This window comes from Jatropha curcas, chromosome 10 (genome assembly GCF_041381405.1).
Source record: "Jatropha curcas cultivar XTBG-Jc1 chromosome 10, XTBG_Jcur_1.0, whole genome shotgun sequence".
Taxonomy (NCBI): Eukaryota; Viridiplantae; Streptophyta; class Magnoliopsida; order Malpighiales; family Euphorbiaceae; genus Jatropha; species Jatropha curcas.
In genome coordinates this window covers 18,224,213-18,235,225 of record NC_143160.1, presented here as the reverse complement: position 1 = coordinate 18,235,225, position 11,013 = coordinate 18,224,213, and positions in this window count along the sequence as shown.

Sequence of the window (11,013 nt, the reverse complement as noted above, 5' to 3'; positions counted from 1 at the left end):
TTGGTCCAAATCATATCATCCTACACCCTGCAAAGCATTCATTGTTTAGGTTAGTTCATCAGCATGACATAGTCTCGGGATCCACCTCGGGTTCGTAGACCATGCTTTAAACATTGGGTTAATTAATCTAGCATTTAGGTTAATTAAAATTGGAGTCACTTAGGGTTTTTTCCTAGTTTACCCTAAAACAATTAAACAAGGTGGCGACTCATACATTCACGTGCATTTCTACCCTTAGTCACATGCATTCATATGCTATGATGTTTGGGGAGGGGTCCACAATGGTTAGGTATATCCTTACTCAAGGTTCAAGGGTCCCTTAATAAGCCAATTTTCTATTTGTGTCATAGCCTATAGAACCTATCCTTTAGGGCTGTATGCACCCAATGATGTGAATCATATCATTAAAACGAATTATGATTTGATATTGTGCGCATTCGTGACATATCATCTCATAAACATTAAAAACATTAAAAAGAACACAAAATATTCTTTTTAGTCGTGCACAATTGGACAAGGGAGTCGGTCTACCTCACATCCAATTACCCTTATCCTAGCAGGCACCCACTGTTCGAGTGCCTATCCAAGTTCCAGTCTGTGAACCCCTCCCCAAAATATCGAAGCATATGGATGCACGTGACTAAGGAAGAAATGCACGTGAATGTATGAGTCGCCACCTTGTTTAATTATTTTAGGGTAAACTAGGAAAAAACCCTAAGTGACTCCAATTTTAATTAACCTAAATGCTAGATTAATTAACCCAAAGTTAAAGCATGGTCTACGAACCCGAGGTGGATCCCGAGACTATGTCATGCTGATGAACTAACCTATGAATGAATGCTTTGCAAGGTGAAAGATGATGTAATTTGGACCAATGAAAAATGTTTATGTGATTTTGATGATTTTCGACTTGCCGCTCGGGGTTAAATCCCAAACGTGCCTATGTACTTCCGTTTGAATGGAAGATCAAAGTCAACGTAGTTCGATAGGCCTTCTTTGAAGGGCTTTGAATGGGTATGCTTTATGCATGAGTGTGTGTATGCTTCGTGCATTTTGTTTAGGCATTTTGCCAAAGATTGATTGTTTTAGGCATTTGATGCCAAAAATGTTGATTTTAGGGCTTTTAGCCAAAAAGAGTGATTTAGGCAATTTGATTGCCAAAATGATTGATTTTAGGCGATTGTCGCCAAAATGATTGATTTTAAGGCTTTTAGCCAAAATGATTGATTTTAAGGCTTTTAGCCAAAAAGAGTTGATTTAGGCAATTTGATTGCCAAAAAATGTTGATTGGGCGATTGTCGCCAAAATGGATTGATTTAGGCAATTGTTGCCTAAAATTGATGTGATTTAGGCGATTGTCGCCAAAATTGATTATTTTAAGACTTTTAGCCAGAAAAAGTTGATTTAGGCAATCTGTGTGCCAAAAGCTGATGATTGGGCGATTGTCGCCAAAAATTGATTGATTTAAGGCAATTTATTTGCCAAAAGCAATTGTTTGAAGGCTTTTAGCCAAAAATTGTGAGTTAAGCGATTTGTCGCTAAGAAAAGGATTAATCTCACTTATAGGCAATTTGTTTGCCAAAAGTGATTATTTGCAGGCTTTTAGCCAAAATTTTGACTTAAGCGATTTGTCGCTAAGGAAAAGATTAATCTCACTTATTGGCAATTCGTTTGCCAAAAGTGATCAATTAAATTGTAATGTAGGCCATTTATTGCCAAGAAAAACGTGTTTTATTAAAGCTTTTTAGTCACAACTATTGATTAATTGGACTTAAGCTGAAACTGTTTGAAATAAAGGCAATCATACCATAGTTATTGATTAACTAGGCTTTAAGCCAATATTGTCGGATTTAGGCTTTAATACCACGATTATTAATTAACCGGGCATTTAGCCTAAATTCATTTACTTGAGGCAATTTGTTTGCCTAATGATGACATGGATGCATTTATGCAGTTGTAGAATTATTAGAAGTAGAAGAGAAGCATGCATGAAGTGCTAAAATTAAATAGGCAGAGTTTAGTTCATGTACCTGATTTAATCGACGGCCAATTCTTAACTCCAGGTTAAGCTCCTCGTTAAGGGAATATTAATTAGTTCAAATTTAGTGACCAATTAACAAAATAAGAAAGCAATAAAGCTAAAATAAAATGCAGAAAAACAGTAAAGAATCGCAAGGAGCGTAGGGGAGAAGGAGCGTCCGTCAACACAGATTGAGTGAGTCAAAATGGAGGCCCCAGGGTCGATTTTATAGGAAAAAGGAGACCTGAGGGCGGGCGTGCCTGCCCCAGTGGGGCGGGCTGGACCGCCCTCTGAGGTCGGGCATGCCCGCCCTCTAGGGCGGGCGTGCTCGCCCCACTGGACCGCCCTCTGAGGGCGGGCGTGCCTGCCCCAGTGGGGCGGGCTGGACCGCCCTCTGAGGGCGGGCGTGCCCGCCCTTGAGGGCGGGCTGGACCGCCCTTGAGGGTGGACTGGCCCGTGCTCTATTTTCCGTTTCGGAGGCTTTTTCGGGAGTTCTGGACCTTCAAAAAATATTCCGGGACCAGTTCTGCGATCTTCGCAATTTTCCGGACGTTTCAAGTGCCATATTGGCATACTTCCGGCGAACTTCCAAAATGGCCTTCGGTCCGGCCGGACTGTTTGCAGTCTGGGAAAACAGGCTCTTTGAGCCTCAAAAAAATGGGTATTCACAGGCGATAGCGGCTACCGCCGCCTTTAAGGGCGGCCGCCACCGCCGCGGCCGGGAAAACTGGCTTTTTAGCAAAGTCAAATTAATTGGCACGACACTGTAGCAGGCGTGCTTTCCTCCATTTAAAGAGTTTCACATGCCACCAGCAACATTAGAAGCCTCAAAATTTGAGTATTCACACAGTCACACCTATAGTGCCATCACCAACCTCACTAGCTTCACCAACTTCACCAATTTCAACTGCACCAATGGCATCACTTGCTGACATCCAAAACCTCATGGAACAACTGAAGCCAGAATGGAGGCTAGAATGAATGAGGCATTAGCTGCCCAGAGAACTGCCCTAATAGCTGAATTAGGTAGTGGTAATGGAAATGGGGCTTCCACTGTGGGAAGGGATCCTGCTACCTCCAATCAGGGACCTGCTGCTGCACCGACATCCTCAAACCCTGCCCTTAACCTAGATGACATGCCCTCCAGAACTGCTGCTGAGCTGGAAGCTCAGAAAATGAAAGAAAAACTGGAACTCTTGGAAAGGTCAGTCACTGCCCTTAAAACACATAAGGAAGTGGTGGACATGGACTCCTTGTCCTTGTTCCCTGAAGCAAGATTGCCGACGAAGTTCAAGATGCCTAACATGGACAAGTTTGATGGAACCACTTGCCCCAAAATGCACCTGAAAATGTATGTGGGTGCCCTAAACCCGTTTGGCTTGAATAGCGAGCTCCTTGCTCAGTTGTTTCAACAATCTCTGACTGGTGCTGCTTTGAGATGGTTTATCAGCCTGGATCGGACTAAAATGAAGACTTGGGAAGACATTTGCAATACGTTTAACATGCAGTACCACTATAATATAGAGGTGGATGTTACTCGGAGAGAACTGGAAACCACCAAACAAAAGAGCAATGAACCCTTTTCCTCGTTCCTTACCAGGTGGAGGGCCAAGGCCGCCCAAATGATCAATCGGCCTTTAGAACAAGAACAGGTAGACATAATCATCAAAAATCTGCTTCCTGTCTACCAACAACAACTGCAAACTCAGTACCTACCAACATTTCAGTCGCTCATTGCTACTGCCACCAAGGTAGAGGACTTAATCCAAATGGGTCAACTGAAAGAAGAATCGGGTACCTCAAAATATAAGAAGCCTAGCCAAGTTAGCAAAGTTCACGAAGTGGCAAGTATCACCCCCATGAATCCTTTACGTATGGGGAATATGAGAAATGGCAGCTAGTCGAGGAGGACTTACACTGATCTCGGGATGCCAATCCTTTTTGTATTCCGAGAGGCTGTCAAGGCAAATTACATTAAGCCTTTGGAAGCAAGGCTACCACCCAACCCATTGCTGAGGAACTACAGGGCTGATGAATACTGTGAGTACCATCAAGGTAACGGGCACAAGACTGAAGCATGCTAGATGCTTAAGAACCGCATCCAAGACCTAGTGGATAACGGTTCAATCATTCCAAAGAGTAAGCCAAATATTAGCACTAATCCTTTACCAAATCACGGGATAAATGCTATCGTTGCTGACCAGGAATTGATCGATCCTTTCGAACTATTCCTAGAAATGAATGACATCTGTGTCCTGGACCTGAATGACTTATCTGAAGAGGTCGATGCGATGACCAGGAGTGGGAGACAGTATGAACCAATAGTTCTGGACAAAGTCCAAAATAAGCCCTACCGAAGGGCAGTTGAGCCAAAGGAAGACCCGGTACTCTCGCAGTTAAAAAAGACCCAGGCTAGGGTATCAATTTGGGAACTTCTGGCATCATCTTTCCCTCATCGCCAAGCTCTTTGCAAGGCCTTGAGTCAACTACAAACATTAGTGGAGGTTAGCCCTGAAGTGCTGGTATCCACCCTTACATAAGCATCCAAGATGCAAAGCATTGGGTTTTCCGACGATGACTTGCCCAAGGAAGGAAGCAGTCACAATGCTGCACTCTACGTTACTGTTCAGACTAGAGAAAAGACTGTGCCCATGGTTCTCATTGACAATGGGTCAGCATTGAATGTCTGCCCACTAAAGGTAGCTAGCTGTCTGGGGTTGGAGGAAGCAGATTTCAGTCCATCGGACTAGATAGTCAAAGCTTATGACAGCACCCGCAGGGAAGTGTTGGGGGTTGCTACATTAAAATTAGCAATTGAGCTAGCTATGATGGAGGTCCTGTTCCAAGTAATTGATGTGCCTACCAGTTTCAACCTACTCTTGGGGCGACCATGGATACATCATACTAAGGCAGTGCCCTCTTCTCTGCATCAAAAGGTCAAGTTTCCTTACGAGGGCAAAGTTATCACTATTCAGGGGGATGACTATAGCCAACTGAAGAAGACAAAGGGCCAGCCTCTCTTTGAGGTCAACCCTGAGAATGCCAACCTGCCCCTCTCAGGATTTCAATATGACATAGTACAGTGCATAGAGGGAAAAACTGCAAACTCTCGAATTCTCTTTGATTTCGGGACGATGCAAGTAAATTGCATGATCCCTTTAATGCTGAAAATGTCCTACCTGCCGGGAATGGTTATGGCAAGGTCTGGAAAGACATACCCCACACTGCAAGCTTGGGAGTGTCCGGTGAACAAGGGGACCTTTGGGCTAGGTTATGAGCCCACTGATGAAGACCTTGCTGGAAGGACCAGGAGAAGAAAGAAGGAGAGACAATTCCTTACCTTTCGACTTTGAATGGTCATTTCTGCAAACTGGGAGAAACAATTCCTTATTGTGGCTTCCAGGTGTTGACGCGTGATTTTATGCCTCCACCTGACCCGATGATGATATGAGGACAAGGGATAAGGTATTACGATAAACCAGAAGTGTTTGAACCAAAAATTGAATCAAACCGCCCAAAGGAGCCTGACCCGCATTAGGGTTGCGTCATGTAGCTAGTACCTGTGTGACGGCACTCTTAGCTGCATCACGCAGCTCTAACAGGGCTGACACCTCTGGCGCCCGCCCGTGCAACGGCCTGCACTGTTTGTATGGATACGCGGCAACTATACGAAAAGTAAGTCACGTCACGCAAGCTTACGGGTGCATCACGCAGCTTCTACCCGCGTGACGCGACTGCTCTGTTGCCCTAGCCATATAAATACTGCATTTTACAGAAAAAAACGGGACCTTTTTTTGAACATTTTTTGCTCTCATTTCCTCTGAAAAGGTAACCTTCTGAGACTAAGTTTTGGATCAACGACCAGAGCTTTTTCTCAAGAACTCAACTGAGTAAACTTGAAGAAGATCAGGTCATAGATATTCTAGGTTTAAGATCAAAAAAACACAAAAAAGGACAAAAAGAGGAAAAGAGAGAAAAGAAAGAAAGAAAAGGAAAAACGATTTATTTTTTGTGAAAAAGTTGGGTAATCACGCTTCTGGGATCGTGAAAGATTATACCAGTGCATGCAATCCTCAAATCTGAGGGCTAGGTAACGATTCTCACTTTCCTTTTTCATTTCTAATATTCTATCTCTTAAAAATCTCATTTTCATAGTGTTTAGTTGACCTATTATTGATAAAACGTAAGTTTACCCATTGTTGAACATTCCTGTGTTGGTTTTAATCGCTTTTAATAAAAAGACCACGTAGAAAGGTAGTTGCGGACCAGAGCAACCGCGTCACGCAGCTACTACCTGCGTGACGCGACTGTTCACGTCCAAAAGTCCTTAGTCCAGATTAGACCACCTGCGTGACGCAGCTGTTCGTGCGCTCAGTTATATTTTTTTTTATATTTGTATTTAACGTTTCACGGTAAATAAATAATCAATATGTCTGAATATTTTGAATGAACCATGAATAGCTTCGTCACGTAGCTAGGAGTTCCGTCACGCGACTGTTCTTTATAGAACAGCTGCGTGACGCAACTGTTCTAGTCTACAGGACCATAACCAGAGTTCCGTCACGCGACTGTTCTTCATAGAACAGTTGCGTGACGCAACTATTGCAAATCCCAGAATAAAAGATAAGAGTTGCGCCACGCGACTGTTCTTCCATAGAACACCCGCGTGACGCAACTTTCTTCTAGCTTCAGGCTTTTCTTTTTATTTGTTTTGCTTTAATCTCACTTTATTAAATAAATTTCTAAGCTTAATTCAGGAAATAATCAACAATGGGTAAATCGAATTTTGATCAAATTAAGTCAATTAATCTATTGTGATAATGGTATTTTGAGATTTAATATTTGTTATTTCCCTTTAATTATATTATTAAACTTGGTTTGTGGCCCGCCTTTAACCATAAGGCAAGAGCGGGTCTTTTAATTTTATTTGATATGTATGGTGGGTGAATGATGGATATGATGTTTGGTTTATGGATGAATGCAATGAGTGTATTTACTTGGGATGGTTAATTAATTTTTCACATAGGAACTCGGTTCGATTTGTTCGAGTTGGGTTTAAATAATTGGCTTTTCTAAAATAAAATCAATTAGAAATCGTAGGTTAGAAGAGGCTGGTTTTCCGGGCGTCGGCTTCCAACGGGCCGACGTACCTAATTCCCTTACCTAGAATCGTACTCGGTACGCCTGACCAGTTTTCTTTCAAATAATTTGGCTTTAAGTAAAATTGGGTTTAAAATGGAGTCATTTAATAAAATTAAAATAGAAACGGTCCCATTGCCGAAAAAATGGGTAGCGACTAAAATGATTTATAAGACCGATTTATCGGCATCGCATATCCAAAAGGTTTTATCATCTCTTTTTCAAAATAATAAAATCAAAATGCCAATATCGAGATTGTTTCGGGGGAAAACAGTTTGGCGACTCCGCTGGGGATTTTGCACCCACTAATCCCCGGTTGTTTTTAATAAATAATTTAGTGGTCGCAATTAGGAGTTGACTCTAAAAAGCCTACCTTTTTAAATAAAATTGGTTAGAAAAGCCGATGGAAAATTATTAATCGTCCGTATGTGTTTAACTGTTTTCCTTTTTCCTTCTAGGATTTTTGCATTCATTCGCATTTCTCTCTTCTCACCTCATTCTACCCGTACCACCCTTCGGTACTGGTGTTAAGTTTGATGGTGGATTTAGCCTAAACCTCGCATTTTAGGTGCATCCATCCAAGAATTAACATTACTACCAACCGCAAGCCTAGTACCTCAAAGGTACGTCAAAAGGAGTAGGCCCAACAAAGCCCGAATCCTATTTGCGGAACCCAGACTTTGTTGAGCCCAATAAGACTAAAGCCAATGCACATAGTGAAAACCCTTAGTTACTTCCTCTAAGGTGCACTCGATTCTGTTTGCTGTTGATATGCCGCATTCATTTTCGAGAGTTAATATCGTCAATCTCAAAACCCCCTGTTGGTTGTCGAGATTAGACCAATGCCTAGGAAACAGATGTTGGAATTTTATACCAACGGAATCCGTGTGTGGGAGAAATAAGGTTGGAAGGCATGCATTTCTCAACTCCCGTTCCCCTGTTTGATATAAACTGTACATATGTTGTGGCATTCATGCACCATGTAACGTTTTTCTTTTTCAGCCATGCATTAATAAGAGCTAATGCCTGGCATGGATGTTTGACCTTGGTTTTGAGACTGGATTTCAAATTCGTTTTGAACAATACTGTGCAATCACTTATTGCGAATCAATACCCGAAAGAAAAGGGAGATATAAGGGGGTTGCGATTCCTTTGTATTTTTACATTTCTCGCATTATCTGAAAATAAGTGAGAGATTAGAAAATTTGTAACAGAATAAAATGAAAATCCTGCTTGGGACCATATGTTCCAAGGCAAAAAGTAAGGATGCAAAAATAAAATACGCAATAACAAAATAATAAAATCCCACTCGGAAATTCTTTCATTCCGAGGCAAGAACTAGGGATTTGAGAGAAAATAGTCGATCGAAAATCCAAAAGGAGCGGTCGACGACAGATAATGCCCGAAATGTTTAAACACAAGATAAGTTATTGTCATATTATTCACACCGAATTTTTGGTCCAGTCATTGAAATCGAGATCTTATTTCCATGCTGGCGTTAACACATTAGAAATGCATTTCTCATCCTATGTGCTTTCATTTTCGCATGCATACATGCAGGACCCTCTTTAACTCAGAAATTTTTTGCCAGAATTGATCCTTCCCGGGAAACTACTTCGAGAGCTTGGCACCGACATCCTGGTCAGTGTCTACTCAGAATATCCCTAATCCCCGAATTTGTCCCGGTCAGTTCAGTAAACTATTCAAGTTCATCAGATTCAGAGCCCAACTCAGATTCAGTAGAAATGGCAGACGATATAGGGGGTGAATCAGGGTTTTCACAAGCTCAGATGAGGACCATAGCTCAGATTGTGGCTGCAGCTCTTGCCCAAGACAGGGCTCAAAACCAAAATACTCCCCCTTCTAGCAGCCAGCCTGTGGTTGAAGAGAGGCAAATGCCAGACCCCGTGTCAGATAATCAAACTTCTGTGGGAAACATCACCCCTGTTGAGAATGATGTGCTCAAGCAATTAGCTGAGCTGAAGGAAAGATTTGATAAAATGGCTGCAATGAAGGAAAAAGACCCAGCCACCAACTTTCACATAACTAAATATGTTTTACACCCAAGCAGTTCTGCCTCATTCAAGACTTTCAAGCATACCATATTTGAAGGAGATAATGATCCCCGTTCTCACTTGTCTGAATTTCTCCGAGTGTCACAGATGAACCGGTACAACAAGGAAGATGTTCTGCGAGCATTTCCGCAAACATTGCACAAAGACTACCGGAGATGGTATGATGGTCTAGATGAAGAGGTGCAGAAGAATTGGATCAAGTTGCAGACCACTTTCCTTAAACACTTCAAGACTGACGAGTTTGGCTTGCGCGACTTGGAAAGTTTAAGACAGGGAAAAGATGAAAGCTTTTCTGACTACTACATGAGGTGGAGAACTAAGTTGTATAGAGTGCAGACAAGGCCAAAAGACAAAGAATTGATCCGTATCTTCAGTAGGAGTCTGTTGCCCTTCTTCAAGGAAAGGATGTTGACCCAACCTCTCACCGATTTTGCTCTAGTTCAAAGTGCTGGCCTGAACATCGAGGAGCTGTATAAGGAAGAGAAGAAAAAGAACAGAGGGTTTGGCAACTATCGGAATTCTTATGGTGACAGAGGTGCCGGGGGCAGTAATCAGAACCAGTCGGGGAACAGTAATGCCATAGTGGGGGCAGTTAATGAGAGAGCCAGAAGAGAATTCACAGATTTAGGCAGACCCTTGATCACAGTGCTAAGGTCATGCATCAAGAACGGAGTGTTGTCAAAGCTGCCAGTCGATCCAACTAAGCCTGTGCGAGGGAGGTACATGGACAGAAATTGTGATTATCATCAGTGCAAAGGGCATTCAACTGATGAATGTTTCAAATTGAGGCACGATATTCAAGATTTGATTGACAGTGGGAAGATTACGAAGCCTTCAGACAAGAACAAGCCAAGCACCAAGAACAACCCGCTTCCCCAATATCAGTATAATTATCCCTCCGTAAGACTCAGTCAAGTGGATCGGTCAATGCAATCGGGAGTGGATTACCAGAAGAAGTGGTATTGGCTAAAGCAGAATGGGAAGAGCGGATGTGTGCCATGTTGAACATATGGGATGACTGTAGTAGTGATGAGGAAGAAAAGATGCCTGTGAAGATCGAGATCGAGAAAAGCATCACGGTGAAAGTGGGTGAAGTACCTGAGAATGAGGACGAGCAACTACAGCTTGCCATTCAAAAGAGCTTAGCTGATCAAGAAGAACAGTGGTACTATAGCAGTGAGGAGGAAGTGAACGAGGTAGGTGTTCAGAGTTTGACCCGGAGTGGGCGAGTATACAATCCCGAGAGCAACATGCAGGCCAAGGGGAAAGAGGTTGCTGTTGGCGGAATGAAGAAAAGAATGACAGAGAAAGGCGAAGAAGAGCCAAAAGAAAAGAAGAAAGAGGAAGAGGTAGTGAAAGGACATAAAAAGGCTGTTGAAGTTGGAGAAAGCAGTCAGAGTAAGGCGCCTAGTGGGGTGACCGCTAGCTCAGTGCTGAGTTAGTTGCAAAGAACAAGAGCTGATATCTCTATATGGGATTTGCTGATCGCATCTAAGGAGCATAGAGAAGCTTTACTTGAAGCCATGACTTTTGTCAGAGTGCCAGCTCGAATTCAAAGTGTTGATATGATCAATGTGCTACAACGAAGAATAGGCGAAGTCACTTTCTTTGACTCAGACCTTCCACCAGAAGGAAGAAACCACTGTAAGTCGTTGTACATTCAGATCACCATCAATGGACGAGATACCCGGAATGTGATGGTGGATAATGGCTCAGCATTGTGTGTATGTCCACTAAAGATGCTGTCTAAGTTTAAAATTGAGGAATCAGAGCTTGAGC